Source organism: Mus musculus, chromosome X (assembly GCF_000001635.26).
Source record: "Mus musculus strain C57BL/6J chromosome X, GRCm38.p6 C57BL/6J".
In the NCBI taxonomy this organism is placed as follows: domain Eukaryota; kingdom Metazoa; phylum Chordata; class Mammalia; order Rodentia; family Muridae; genus Mus; species Mus musculus.
In genome coordinates this window covers 145,832,218-145,848,034 of record NC_000086.7, presented here as the reverse complement: position 1 = coordinate 145,848,034, position 15,817 = coordinate 145,832,218, and the positions used below count along the sequence as shown (strand labels likewise).

General features: G+C 36.3%; 1 pseudogene; it reads right to left on the bottom strand.

The window, feature by feature from the left end:
• Positions 1-13,900: 13,900 nt before the first annotated feature.
• On the bottom strand, positions 13,901-14,718 carry Gm6446 (annotated as a pseudogene).
• Between the last annotated feature and the right edge of the window lie 1,099 nt (positions 14,719-15,817).

Genomic DNA, 15,817 nt, shown 5'->3' with positions numbered 1-15,817 from the left:
AACAACTACCTTCAACAAGTTCCTTTCTATAATTCTACCTTAGTTTTTAGCTCCTATCCTTCCCGGGTGCCAAATCCTTGCAAGCTTTCTTTTAGCTTCCTGCCCTCTTGGCAATGTTGTTCAAAGGCCCTGCAGGGTGGCCCTATACACTGCTTTGTTGTCATTTGACAGTGCCTTCATCTAAAAACAAAAGTACTTCTCTTTCTTGAATTTGTTTTACATGTAAAAGTCTCAGGGTTTTGATCCCAGACAGCGATGGAGAGAAAAATCTCCCACTGTGCTAGTTTATCCAAAAAGTGACCATTCAGAACCTTGAAAAAAATCAAAATTATTTGGGTATTGAATGGTTTTATTTTCATTTTTATTGATCATTGTTTCTTCTTTTGAGAACTATTTATTTAGTTTATTATCTTGTATATTGATTTTCAAATATTGGGCAGATGATTTTCTGATATTTATATTTTACAGTTCTTTGCACATCCTCAAAATGAAGATATTGCCTGAAGTATAGCCATCAAAAAGTTTCCATTTTGCACAATAACCATTTGCTCTACTCATAGTTTCATTTGCTATAATGAACCTTTTTAATTTCACATATTCTGATTGTCAATTTTTAGGGTTATTTCTAATGCCCTTGGCATCCTGCTCTAAAAGTTCTTACTTAAGCTTATATCTTGAAGATTTTTTTTCCTTTCAAAAGGCTACACATTTTGACTTTTAAATTATTTGACCTAATTAAACTGTTATTTCCTGCAGTACAGAGAGGATGTAGTGGAATGAGAAAGGAAAGGGGAAGGACAATCAGCCAAACTGATGCATGAAAATGCAGTTATGAAATGTATTGCTTTGCATGCTAATTTAAAAATAAATAAAAAATATTTAGATGTATTTGGTGGCCCTTTAATTGCTGACCAGAACTCATAACATAACACATTATGAGATTTTTGTGTATTTTATTATAATACTGAATTACAGCATTCTTTAAATTAAGTCTTGTGGTTTTGAGCTGGCCCTATCACACACTTCTGTCATTCACTTGTTTGTTAACAGATCTAGAGCATCATCAAATTTAGTAAATTAGCAAGATGACTGTTTAAGGTTAGCCTTTGAATCTAGGCCTGTTCACACTGATGTTTTGCTCTGAATGCTTTGCATGTCTCCTAGAGCTCTTTGGATTACAATTTTGAGAATCCAAACTTAAATATATCGTTCAAAAATCTCACTCTACTTCCCTGCACTGACAGATGAGACTCCTCCCAGAAGCAATAGATTATTTAATGTCCAAGTTCTAGAAACGAGATCCTACCTATATGCTCTGGGTTACAAAATTACCAGAAGGCTCAAACCAGTACAGGCCACTGTCATTGCCCCTGATTATGATCCACAACTTGATTACAATACCATGTCACTGAAGACACCACAGATTTGGTCGTAGCAAATGGAGAGATCAAACTAGAGTAGACTGGAAACTTCCTGCTTACTCGATAGCTTTCATTATGTCAGGCTACTGGGAGAGAGAAGCAATCGAGAGAGTTTTCCACCTCTGAACCCTGTGAGCTATAGCATGGAACTGCTAGGCAAGTTGTGACTGTTTCCAATAGATCTTTTTCTTTGTGTCAAAAGTAAAGAGTCTAAATAATCAAAATCCAAGATGTGATAAATCATTTATATTCTAATAATAATCACAGATTTGATTTTGTAGATATCAAAGTATTCTTTTACTAAAAATACTCCCTCTGTCTATTCTTTTAAGCATAGAAAGAACTGTGTACCAAAACCTTAGTATTACTGTCAATGTTACCTCATAATGTACTTATAACCCAAGGCACATGACTTGTATGTACTTTGATAATTTTCTTACTTCTCCCGTATATTCCATAGCAAAAGTACATCTCTTTCTTGAATTTCAGTTGAAAGTACAAGTCTCAGGGTTTTGACCTCAGACAGCGATGGATACAAAAATATCCCACTGTGCTAGTTTATCCAAAAAGTAATCTTTTAGAACCTGGAAAAAACAAAATTATTTAGGTACTAAACAGTTTTATTTTAATTTTTATTGGTCCCTGTTTCTTTTTTTGAGAACTATCTGTTCAGTTTCTTATCTTGTAGTATTGATTGTCAAATATTGGGCAGAAGATTTTTTGAGGTTTATATTTTTAATAATGCCAACATGTGCTTTTAGCATTTGTCTGATTATGACCTGGTCTTTGTCTATAAGTACTCCTATGTGAGGAGTATGTTTTTAAAGGACATATAAAATAGCATGTAGGAATACTTTGTTTCCTTCAAACTATTCTTGATTTTCACCAAATTCAAATGGTTGCAAAGATAAATATGGAAGAAGCAGCACAAAATCTTGTATAAGACATCATGCAGTATGACTCTGATTCGAGAACTCCTTAAGCAAAATTGATATAGACAATAGGAATGACAATCTTCACACAGATCTCATAAATCTGTAAGAGAAATAAGTATTGTCTAAAAATGAATACATGATGAATTTCTTACTTTGCTCTCCTCATCTCTTCTCTACTAAGATCTCTTCTTCACTCTTGTTCAAGCAGCTAATTGAAGACAAATCAAGTTTTGTTGAGTGAACAAGGTTTTATAAGATAACCAGGCACACAAACAGCAATATTATTAAAGAGATTTTTCAGGAGAAATCTAATCTATGGTCTTTCAGCTAACCTCTTCTGCACAAGATTTGTAGGTCAGTGACCTTTCATGTGTTAATGACTCAAAATTGATCTCTAAACTCTCCAAAATCCATTCTTTACTTAATTATTTCCCATTTATGCCTCATTGCCTCTTGTACCAGTAAATTTAACACACTGAGTAAATATGCAAATTACTTTTGTGTATTCAAAAGTACATGCTTTTGTGGTGAAACGCACACACAAAAAAAAAAAAATTAAAGAGGTTTACCAAATCCCACATGATTTATTTATAATTATTTATTTTTTGGTTAAAATATGTCAAGTATATAATTGCTATACATTTATGAATGTTCATGTTCAAATGTGTCCAAAGACTGAAAAATCGTAGAGAATGTCAATTTTACATGATTTCCATAGACCCAACTAAAATATAAGTGACAACCACTCACTATTCCATTAATGTTCAATTCATTGGACTAGAATTTCATATAAGTCTAATGAAGCACAACTCACCAAACTTTTTTTTTACTATTTGCCATAGTGACATTTCCACAATAAACAAACAAAAAAAAAACCTAAGTGTCCAGGATATATACATGATTTGTTTGTAATTATATTCAATAAATACCACAATATTTACTACTCAAAAAAATAGCCATGATATTTCTAGCTATTGAAAGAATAGGATTTAAGACATAATTGTATTCTGAGATTCAAGAAAAAAAAACTATTTTTGTCTTAAAATTAAATGTATAAATCAAGATATTGATGATATGGGAATATAACTAAACAATTCTTCCACCCGTAGATTATATACCATTCATTTTGTCTCCCTCTAAAATTTTTCAGAATCTAAGAAATCTGGAAAATTATATTTGCAGAGCTCTCCCTGAAGTTAATTTATGTCAGGATATTTGAAATGACTTATTTTTCTATTTAGATAGCCTAATTCCTAAGTTAGTGACATGATTATAAAACAACTTTAAGAATCTAAAGTTTTGTACTCACCTTATTTTTTGCTTTATAGTTCAATATATAGTCATGTAACTTTAACAAAAATAAGCACATTACTATTATAAATTATATACTTTATTCCTCATGAAAATGCTATTTAATTTTTGACTACACATGCAGTGTTATACATATTTCTAAAGTTATATATGATGTATGTGTTTAAGTACATTCTCTCAATTAAAATGACATGGTAGTTATGTCCAAACCCCTGATTCATGCATACCATGTAGCTGTCTGGGGCCATGAATTGCTTTGAAAGCAATTCAGTAAGAAATGCAAATTTTGTTAAAATGTGGTGAAGGTTTTGAAAAGACTTTTGTAGGTCTTTTGTATGGATCTCAAGCATGAAGTTTTTGGATGGAAATGTCATATTGCATTATATGACTATTGAATATACATGATAGAATCTCAGTATTGGATCCTTACTTAAGCTGTATGACTCTGGACTAACCAATTCACATGCATCTTTTTAAACTGAGAATATAGAGACAATAAAAAAATGCTGTAATTGTAAGTAAAAATAACCACAATTTATTTGTGGTCCTAGTAAGTTTCTTCTTTGAGCTCCATATCTTATGTAGTACAATGAACTCTCTTCTGATCACCCCAACTACACAACCTTAATTTCTCTATCTCTCCTTAGAATACAAACAGGCAAATGAACAACAACCAAAAAGGACCAGAAAATCTGGGTTCTTTCCAGCTTCTGACTATTATAATTAAGGCTGCTATGAACATACTGGAGCATGTGTTCTAATTACCATTTGGAACATCTTCTGGATATATGCCCAGGAGAAGTATTGCTGGATCTTCCTGTAGTACTATGTCCAATTTTCTGAGGAACCGCCAGACTGATTTCCAGAGTGGTTGTACAAGCTTGCAATTCCACCAACAATGGAGGAGTGTTCCTCTTTCTCCACATCCTCGCCAGCATCTGCTGTCACCTGAATTTTTTATCTTAGCCATTCTGACTTGTGTGAGGTGGAATCTCAGGGTTGTTTTGATTTGCATTTCCCTGATGATTAAGGATGTTGAACATTTTTTCAGGTGCTTCTCAGCCATTCAGTATTCCTCAGTTGAGAATTCTTTGTTTAGCTCTGTGCCCCATTTTTAAATGGGGTTATTTGATTTTCTGGAGTCCATCTTCTTGAGTTCTTTATATATATTGGATATTAGTCCCCTATCTGATTTAAGATTGGTAAAGATCCTTTCCCAATCTGTTGGTGCCCTTTTTGTCTTATTGATGGTGTCTTTTGCCTTACAGAAGCTTTGGAATTTTATGAGGTCCCATTTGTCAATTCTTGATCTTACAGCACAAGCCATTGCTGATCTGTTCAGGAATTTTTCCCCTGTGCCCACAGCTTTGAGGCTTTTCCACACTTTCTCCTCTATAAGTTTCAGTGTTTCTGGTTTTATGTGGAGTTCCTTGATTCACTTAGACTTGACCTTAGTACAAGGAGATAAGAATGGATTAATTCAGCAAATGTTTCTCACAGTCAGCTATTGGATGGATCACAGGGCCCCCAATGGAGGAGCTAGAGAAATTATCCAAGGAGCTAAAGAGATCTGCAACCCTGTAGGTGCAACAACATTGTGAACTAACCAGTACCCCAGAGCTCTTGACTCTAGCTGCATATGTATCAAAAGATGGCCTAGTCGGCCATCACTGGAAAGAGAGGCCCGTTGGTCAGGCAAACTTTATATGCCCCAGTACAGGAGAACGCCAGGACCATAAAGTGGGAATGGGTGGGTAGGGGAGTGGGGGGTGAGTGTATGGGGGACTTTTGGGATAGCATTGGAAATGTAATTGAGGAAAATATGTAATAAAAAATATTTGAAAAAAAGAATGGATTAATTCGCATTCTTCTACATGATAACTACCAGTTGTACCAGCACCATATCCCTCAACAGAGGAATGGATACAGAAAAAGTGGTACATTTACACACTGGAGTACTACTCAGCAATTAAAAACAATAAATTTATGAAATTCCTAGGCAAATGGATGGATCTGGAGGGTATCTTCCTGAGTGAGGTAACCCAATCACAAAAGAACTCACATGATATGCACTCACTGATAAGTGGATATTAGCCCAGAAACTTAGAATATACTCAAGATACAATTTGCAAAACACATGAAACTCAAGAAGAAGGAAGACCAAAATGTGGATACTTTGTCCCTTCTTAGAATTGGGAGCAAAACACCGCTGGAAGGAGTTACAGAGAAAAAGTTTGGAGCTGAGGTGAAAGGATGGACCATCCAGAGACTATCCTACCCGAGGATCCATTCCATAATCAGCCAGCAAACCCAGACATTATTGCATATGCCAGCAAGATTTCACTCAAAGGACCCTGATATAGCTGTCTCTTGTGAGGCTATGCCAGTGCCTGGCAAACGGAGAAGTGGATGCTAACAATCAGCTATTGGATGGAACACAGGGCCTCCAATGGAGGAGCTAGAGAAAGTACCCAAGGAGCTGAAGGGGTCTGCAACCCCATAGGTGGAACAACAATATGAACTAACCAGTACCCCCAGAGCTCATGTCTCTAGCTGCATATGTAGCAGAAGATAGACTAGTCAGCCATCATTGGGAAGAGAAGCCCCTTGGTCTTGCAAACTTTATATGCCCCAGTACAGGGGAACACCAGGGCCAAGAAGTGGGAGTGTGTGGGTAGGGGAGTGGGGGGGTATTGGGGACTTTAGGGATAGCATTTGAAATGTAAATGAAGAAAATACCTAATAAAAAATTGGAAAAAATAAGACCAGAATAAAATGGAACAGCCAAAACTATAGAGATGCATTACGATTTGATAGAAAATCAGAGAATACCTACCTTTAACACAAAAATCTTTAGTCCTAGAGAGAAATCAAGCTGGAATCAACCTAGAATATCTTCCCTGATGTCAATACTATAAATTTCAGAATTTATACAGAATTATCATTACTAATCTTAGCAAGTGGTACACACTAAACACTGCAGACCTAACCTGTGTTCTCTTGTGCAATGGTATAACTTTTGTAGGGGTAACCAACCACTTCCTGATTGAATTTGAAACCTACTCCACTAGGGGCATTGCATACCTTGTATTGTATACCTTGTCAAGAGTCTATGGAAAGACATATAATATGTCTTTCTGTTATTTTGCTAAATAGCCATGTTGCCTTCTGTATATTTGTGTTTATACCCATACATTGGTGCTACCCTTTGTCAGAGAAACTTCTTTTTTCAGAGAATAGTGGCTCATAAAATGATTCCTACCAAATCAGAGTGATAAAAATAAGTGAATACCCTATAGGACAAACAACAATATCAACCAATGAGACCCTCCCATAGCTCCCAGGGACTAATCCACCAACCAAAGGGTACACATTGAGGGACTCATGGCTCCAGCTGCATATATGGCAGAGGATGGCCTTGTTGGGCATCAATGTGAGGAGAACCCCTTGATCCTGTGAAGGCTCAATGCCCCAGTATAGGGGAATGCCAGGGGGGGGAGGCAGAAGTGGGTGGGGGAGCACCCTAATAGAAGCAGGGGGGTAGGATAGGGGGTTCCCAATCAGAAACCAGGAAAGGGAATTTACATTTGAAATGTAAATTAAGAAAATATGCAATAAAAAAGAGAGAAAAAGAACAGCAACAACAACAAATAATAAGTGACTATTGGTTTCTCAGCCTGAGACTGGGCATCTTAATCACATTGCTTTGCCCAAGAGTGTGTTGAAATAATATATTTTGGACATGGGCATTGTTCTCGTGACCTCATAGCAGTTGTGGTTATCTGTAGGAGAACTGTACAAGACACAGTCCTTCAACATTCTACCATGGGCATGGAAGGGGATCCGTCCTTAGCTGCAGAGCTGTAGGTAGTTAGTGGCTGCTGGGGGGAAGGAGAAGTGATCATTTGTCTCTGTGTTACATATACTGGTAACTAGCTCATGATCTAATGAATATCTCTACACCCATATACATGTAAGCAACCAATTAAACTTATTCATTTCTATTAAATGGCATGAAATAGGAAGAGGACTTGTTGGGAACACAAAGGGATATATAGTAAGAAGTATAATTTAATAAAGGCAGCTGATGGTAAATATATCCAGAATACGTTAGATACATATATTTAACATATATTTAATTGAATATATATATATATAAAGCACATGACATGAAAAATATTTTGCCTAATATTTTAACACTTATAATGAAGGCAGAATGTCTAATAAGCACATAAAAACTTTGAGTGATCCAATTTCTATGCATAACTACATTGTCAGTTAAATTATACTTTCTTTTCACAAGCATAATTTCCCATATGTTCTTTCCTAAAACAGGGGTTGCAAAGGCATGCCTCACCAACCTGTTTGTCAGCTGACTACTAATGATCATACTCTGTCACTCAAATATCTCTTTGCATTCTAAAAACCCAGAAGCAACAATATAGACTTCTTAGCACTCATTTCAGTAGTTTTACATTTGTTTATGTGAACTGTAGTTAATATCCATTATCTCCAATTATTTAAAATGTTACTTTGTGATATCAGGTACAATGTTTGTTCATACTTTCTATTATATGTTGGGTATAAAGCAGGCTGCTGGGACTGGTATGGCACATTAAAGTTCTTAAAAATACTTTATTGAATATATCAATAAGCTTGACATAATTCAAGGTTTTATACTGTATTGTAAAGGAGGCTTCAATAGTTACCTATCTATGTTATGCCTTCAAGTCTAGAATTTTCAATAAATTATTGGTTCCTGTTATTTAAAGAACAAACTCAGAACATTAAGTATAAAAACTATTAGGACTTCATGGTAAAGTAGATATGATAGATAACTTTACATGTAAACATTCATAAACCATGGCATTAGGTACTTCTTTAGTAATAATCCTGCATATTTCTACAGAGATGATTTCATTTTATGCTACTTTGCTGGGGTTAAAGTTGAGATCATTGATGCTGGAGTAAAGTAAGTTAATAACTATATCATACATGGGACTACACTAAGGTGAATGAAGTAGTAATAAAACAGAAGTTGAATTTCCAATACAACAGTAGATTATTTTTACAAATATTTAAATTATATACATTTGATCACTCTGTGTGAGTGTGTATATGTGTTCACATATTTGTGCCACAGCACATGTGTGGAAACCAAAAGAATTCCTACAAATTTGGTTCCTCGCCCTATACCATGCAGGCAAGAGATCCAAGCCAGGTCATCACTTGCCAACAGGTACCTTAAACAACTTGCCAGCACAGCTATCCTATGTCTCAGAATGAATTCTGAAAACAGTTAACTCTTATAGTAAACGACTTGTAGATTAACATTAAAACACTTTTGATCATCTCCTTCATCCCTGGAAATTTTGGACTTGTATATTTATAATTATATGTGCTAATTCTTTAAATAAAACTACCTTTCTGATAATATATGTACAAATATACATACACATATATACATTAAAATATGGATAGATAGATAGATAGATAGATAGATAGATAGATAGATAGATAGATAGATAGATATATAGATAGAGACAGACAGACAGACAGACAGACAGACAGATAAACAGATAGGATACCCTGTTTGGTTCTGTCCATCTATAGAATTCTACCATAATACAAAAAGTAACACAAAATCACAATAAGTTCTAGTTTTGTTTGAAGGAAATATTTTCATTGTTATATGATTATTTATGTGAAACTAGTTTACATGAGAAAAACGTCATGTAAGTGTACTGAGTATATTTAACATATGACCCTTTAGTAGGTCCACAACCCCTTTTTTCATCTGCCCCCATTCTGCTAGTCTCCTTTATTCCCTGACATAGTTCTATTTCTATGTTCATGTGACCTTGATGACTTTGTGGATCTATATTAGTATGATATAAATAATTCAATCATTGACAAATAAAACAAGGAAAATACTTCTTAAAGAAAATAAAGATGACCAGTGAACACATGAAAAAAGTCAACGTCTTTAGCCATCACAAACATGAGACCCAGTAATGATTCAGAGAAAAGAAACACTTTTTACAACCACTACAAAAATCAGCATGGGAGTATGCCAAACAGCAGAAAATAGAACTCTGATAAGATCAATCCTATTTCTCTTGAGTATATGCTTGAGTATATCTCAGTCAAAATAGCACAGAGATAATTGCACATCAATGGTTTTTAGCATTATCATTCACAGTAAGAAAGATATTGGACTAGCCTGATATCCATCAACACATGAATGGATAAATGGAATAAGGTACATCTTGAAATTAGAAATCAAGTCCAGCCTAAGCCACACAGTGAACTTGAAGCTATCCTGGGCTGCAAGAGATTATTACAAAACAAAACAAGGTGATATAATTCTATTTCAATTAAAAGCACGGTAAAAATAAAAAAACAACCATCAAAGATGTTTGGCCAATATTTTACAGTATTATATTCATTTATGTACAAAAACCCACATGGTATCTTGGACCAGCCTCTCCCATCCAGCTTCCATCCTTCCTCTTTTCCTAACCTCCCCCCACCCCCCAATTCCTCCTCTCTTTTCTCGATAAACACCTCTTTCATTTCAATTAGAAAAGAGCAACCTTCCCAGGGATATCCACAGAACATGGCATAACAAGTTATAACAAATGTAAACCCAAACCTTCATAGCAAGGCTCATTGCAGCAACGCAGTAAAAGGACAGGGGTCCTGAAAACAGGCACAGGAGTCAGAGACAGACCACTTCTACTGTTAGGAGTCCCACAAAAACCCCAAGCTAATAAAACCATAGCTTATATACAGAGGACTTAGCACAGACCAATGCAGGCTCCGTCATTGCCCTTTCAGTCTCTATGAGTCCTATAAGCTCTGGTTAGTTGATTCCATTGGCTGTGTTTTTCTGTTATCCTTGACCACTGGCCCCTACAATCCTTCCTCCCTCCCTTTGTGGTTTCCCACAGCATCATCTAAAGTTTGGCTCTTGGTGTCTGCATTTTGTCACATCAGTTTCTGGGTGAGGCCTCACTGATGACAACTGAGCTAAAGCCACTACTAAGCCACCAACCAAGGAGTACACATGGAGGGACTACATGACTCTAGACGCACATGTAGCAGAGGATGGCATCATTGGGAAGAGAGGTCCTTAATCCTGTGAAGACTCGATGGATACCCCAGTGTAGGGGAATTTGAGGGCAGAGAGGCAGGATTGGGTGGGTGGGTAGAAGAACACCCTCATAGAAGCAGGAGGAAGGAGGTTGGGATAGGGGATTTCCATGGGGGTGGGGGTGGGGCACCAGGAAAGGGGATAACATTTGAAACTTAAATAAAGTAAATATCCAATAAAAAATTTTAAAAAGAAAAATGCACAAAATTCCTTTCTAAATAGAAAAATCGGGGCTAAGGAGGTCTCAAGTTTGCCAGTCCACGCTGCTGTTTCTCAAGATCTAAACATGGCTCTCAGCACCCATATTAGGTAGCTCACAATTGTATGTAAGATTTTCCAATTTTGTGGAACACTGGCTATATTTCTTTAAGGGGTTTATTGATTTCATCTTTAAAGGCCTCTATCATCTTTATAAGATTAGATTTAATGTCATTTTCTTGAGCTTCAGCTGTGTTAGGGTATCTAAGGCTTGCTGTAGTAGGGTAGCTGTGCTTTGAAGGTGTCATATTGCCCTTGCTTTTGTTGATTGTGTTCTTTAGATAGTTTTGGTAGTTTGGTGTTTGTTAGTCCTCTTTCTCATTTCCATAAATGATACTGCCACAGTGAAAGATAAACATTACATTTCTTTTAGCAAGGTATATCATTACTGAAGTACAAATAAACTTTGGACACAGATACCAAAAGAGAATTATAAATTATTCATAGAAAAATGGAAAATGGTTATAACTCATCCACACTTTAAATAGTTGTTAAAGTGTGGTTAGAGTGAATTTGATAACATCGAAGTTTTCTTCCAGCCCTCTGGTTTTATTTGTTTTGTCAGTGAAAACAGACTTCTGTAAATAAATCAGATTGCTATAGCTGTCCATTTTGGTGCAGAATAAGTACTGTAATTTATTTATCAATACAAATGGAAGGTGTACTGAGATTCAAAATCAATGAAAGAAACATTGAAGTAAATCTGATTACTCCAATGTAAACAACCATTATTACAAAGAGCCAAAATATTTTAACCCAAGTGATTCATGCCAGAAAAAAAAAAAAAAAGAGAATGCACTTTGAATTTTCATTTATGTAAAACCTAAAGAATTTGGGGGTACCCCAATCTGTTCTGAGCAGCATGCTATCCCCTGGCAGACCTCCATTCTCCCCACCTTCTCTGTTCACCTTCATCAGATCTGCAGAGCCTGAACCATGCAGGTCAGCTTCTATTCTTGCACCCATCTCTTCTGTTCACTGAGTTCATCTGGGGCACTCCACACTTCCCTGAGCAGTCTGTTATCCCAGGTGAGCCTCCACTTTCCTGCCACCTCTCTTCCCACCTGCATCAGACCTGCAGATTCTAAGACATACTGACCTCTTATCCAGAACCATACAGCACAAGGATATCCACCATAGGATTGCCATACCAGGACTATTGAGGTTAACCCCCTCCCAATACCTACTACAACAGGAACATCCAGGGACCAAATCCATTCACATGGCTAAAAGCCACCTAAAGAACACAATCAAAAACAAATCAAGGACAATATGACACCTTCAAAGCACAGCTACACTACTACAGCAAGCCCTAGATACCCTAACATAGACAAAGCTCAAGAAAATGACATTAAATCTTGTCTTATAAAGATGATAGAGGCCTTTAAAGATGAAATTAATAAACCTCTTAAAGAAATACAGTCCATATTCCAAAAAATTGGAAAATCATAATGAAATGGAAGATTTTCTAGACAAATTCTTGTTACCTAAGTTAAATACAGATCAGATAAACTATGTAAACAGCCTTATCACCCCCAAAGAAATAGAAGCAGGCATTAAAATTCTCCAAACAAACAAAAAAAATCCCAGAACAAGATAATAATTTTAGTATAAAATTCTACCAGACTTTCAAAGAGCTAATATCAATACTCCTCAAACTATTCCACAAAATAGAAACAGATGGAACATTGCTAAACTGATTTTATGAAGTGATAGTCACCCTGACACCTAAACCATACAAAGGCTCAATAAAGAAAGAGAATTTCAGACCAATTTCTCTTATGAACATTGGTGCAAAAATACTCAATAAAATGCTCGCAAACCAAATCCAGGAAAACATCAAAAACATCATCCACCATGATCAAATAGGCTTCATCTTACTTGCAGGGATGGCTCAATATACAAAAATCCATCAACATAGTTGACCATATAAACAGACTAAAAGAAAAAACACATGACCATCACATTAGATGATGAAAAAGCATTTGACAAAATCCCACACCCCTTCATGTTAAAAGTATTAGAGAGATCAGGGGTATAAGGCACATACCTAAACATAATAAAAACAGTATAAAGCAAGACAATAACCAACATCAAATTAAATGGAGAAAAATTAAAGCAATAATCCTAAAATCAGGGACAAGACAAAGCTGCCCACATTCTATTCAGTATAGTACTTGAAGTTCTAATCAGAGCAATAGAACTAAAGGGGATCAAGTGGATATAAATTAAAAAGGAAGAAACCAAACTATCGCTATTTGTGAATGAAATGACAGTATATGGAAACAACTCAAAAATTCTACAAGAGGCTACTACAGATAAAACCTTCAGCAAAGTGGCGGATAAAAATTTAACTAAAAGAAACAGTAGCCCTCCTTTATACAAATGATAAACAGGTCAAGAAAGAAATCCACACCCTTTACAATAGCCATGAATAACATAAAATATCTTGGTATAACTCTAACCAAGAAAGTGAAAGATCTTTGTGATAAGATCTTCAAGTCTCTGAAGAAATAAATTGAAGATGATTTTGGAAGATAGAAAGATCCCCCATGCTCATGGACAGCTGTGACTAACAGTAAAAATGGCCATCTTACCAAAAACAATAAACAGATTCAATACAATCCCCATCAAAATTCCAACAAAAATTTTATTTTATTTTATTTTATTTTATTTTACTTTATTTTTTTAAGATATCTGAATTGATTGATACTTTTATTTCCTTTACTTTAAGCCATTCTTTATACATCAAGTGATTTCTGGGATGGGGCAGAAGGAAGGCATCATTCAAAATGATGGTGGCCATGGCCGGGTTAGTCTCACTGGAGAAGCTGGAGGAGCACAGACTGCCCTGCTGGCAGGTAGATGATGTTCGGAGAGTGGCAGTGCTGGTATGCAATGTCCTCAGCAGCTTCCAGCTTTTGCAGCTCAATCAGGCCAGCATCTGCTGTGGCCAGCGAATTGACAATCAGCTCATCTTCCTTGGAGTCACTCTCAGCAGAGATGATGGCTGCCTTCTGCTGCTGCTCAGCCTTTTCCACCATAAATCTGGCTCTCTCTTGCTTCCTGCTGAGCCATCTGTTTGGCTTTTATTGTCTCTGTGAACTCCTTCCTGAAGGTCAGATGTGTCAGGTATATGTCATCCAGGATAAGCCCAAATGTTGCTGCTTGCTCTGTGAGGTCATCGCTCACCTGCCTGGAGACCAGTTCTCGCTGGGTAACTAACTCTCCAGCATCGATTTGAGCCACCACCAACTTGAAGATCTCTGTGGTGATAGATGGCAACACTCGCTCATCATAGTCCTCACCAATGCTTGTATAGGAATGAGGAAACTAGCTGGCAATCAGCCAGAAGAGGATGATCAATGTGATGTTGACATTCTGCAAGTCTGCTCCCGGTGACAATGGGCACATTTCATGGTCAAAAGCAGCAGTCAAAGATAATTGGTTTCTCTACCCAAGGGTTGAGAAAGTGAATCCCTTTCCTTACCACAATGTCCTGTACTCCATGGAATTTGTCAGAGAAAACAGTTCTGTGTCCAACACCTACATTACATAAAGCAGAGTTCACCACACCTACTGCAACTGCTAACACCAGACTGAGCTTTCCCATGGACTTGAAAGCTTTGGCAGCCATGACTTCTTCTGTTGTTATACACTCACACCCATTTCACTCTGATCTGCATATGAATAAACCTCCAAATGTTAATAGACCTTGAAAGAGCAATTCTCAAAGTCCTGTGGGAAAACAAAGAAACAAAAACAGAATAGCCAAACAATACTGAACAAGAGAAGAACTTTAGCAGGAATCACCATCGCTCACCTCAAGCTGTAGTACAGAGCAATAATGATAAAATATACATGGTATTGGTACAGAAGCACATTTATCACTAGAATTGATGGAAGATCCAGAAAAAGATCCAGACCTACAAATGCTTGATTTTTGATAAACAATCCAAAATCATACAATGAAAACAAGAAAGTATCTTCAACAAATGGTGCTGGTATAACTGGGTGTCTATTACATGTGAAAGAATGAAAATAGATTCATATTAACCATCCTGCACAAAACTCAAGTACAAGTAGATCAAGGATATCAACATGATATTAGATACACTAAATCTCATAGAAGAGAAAGTGGGAAATACCCATGAACACATTGGTGCCAGAGACAATCTCATGAACAGAAAACCAATACTCGGGCTCTAAGATCAACAATTGATAAGGGGGGTCCTCTTAAAATGAAAACGCTTCTGGAAGGCAAAGGACACTGTCAATAGGACAAAATGTTTGCCTAGAGAATGGGAAAGGATCTTCACCAATTGTCCATCTGACAGAGGGTTAATATCCAAAATCTATAAAGAACTCAAGAAGTTAGATACTAACAACTCAAATACCCCAATTTAAAAATGGTATACAGAGATAAACAGAATTCTCAACAGAGGAATCTTGAATGGCCTAGACAAACTTTAAAAAATGTACAAAGTCCTTATTCATCAGGGACATGTAAATCAAAACAATTCTGAGGTAACAACTTACACCCATCGTATCAAAACCTCAAGAGATAGCACATGCTGGCAAGGATGTGGAGCAAGTAGGACACTTCTTACTTGCTAGTGGGAGTGTAAACTTGTATAACAGTTTGGAAATCCGTTTGTCAGTTTCTCAGAAAATGGAATAAATCTACCTTAAGATTCAGCTCTACCACTCCTGGGCATATACCCAAAAGATTCTCC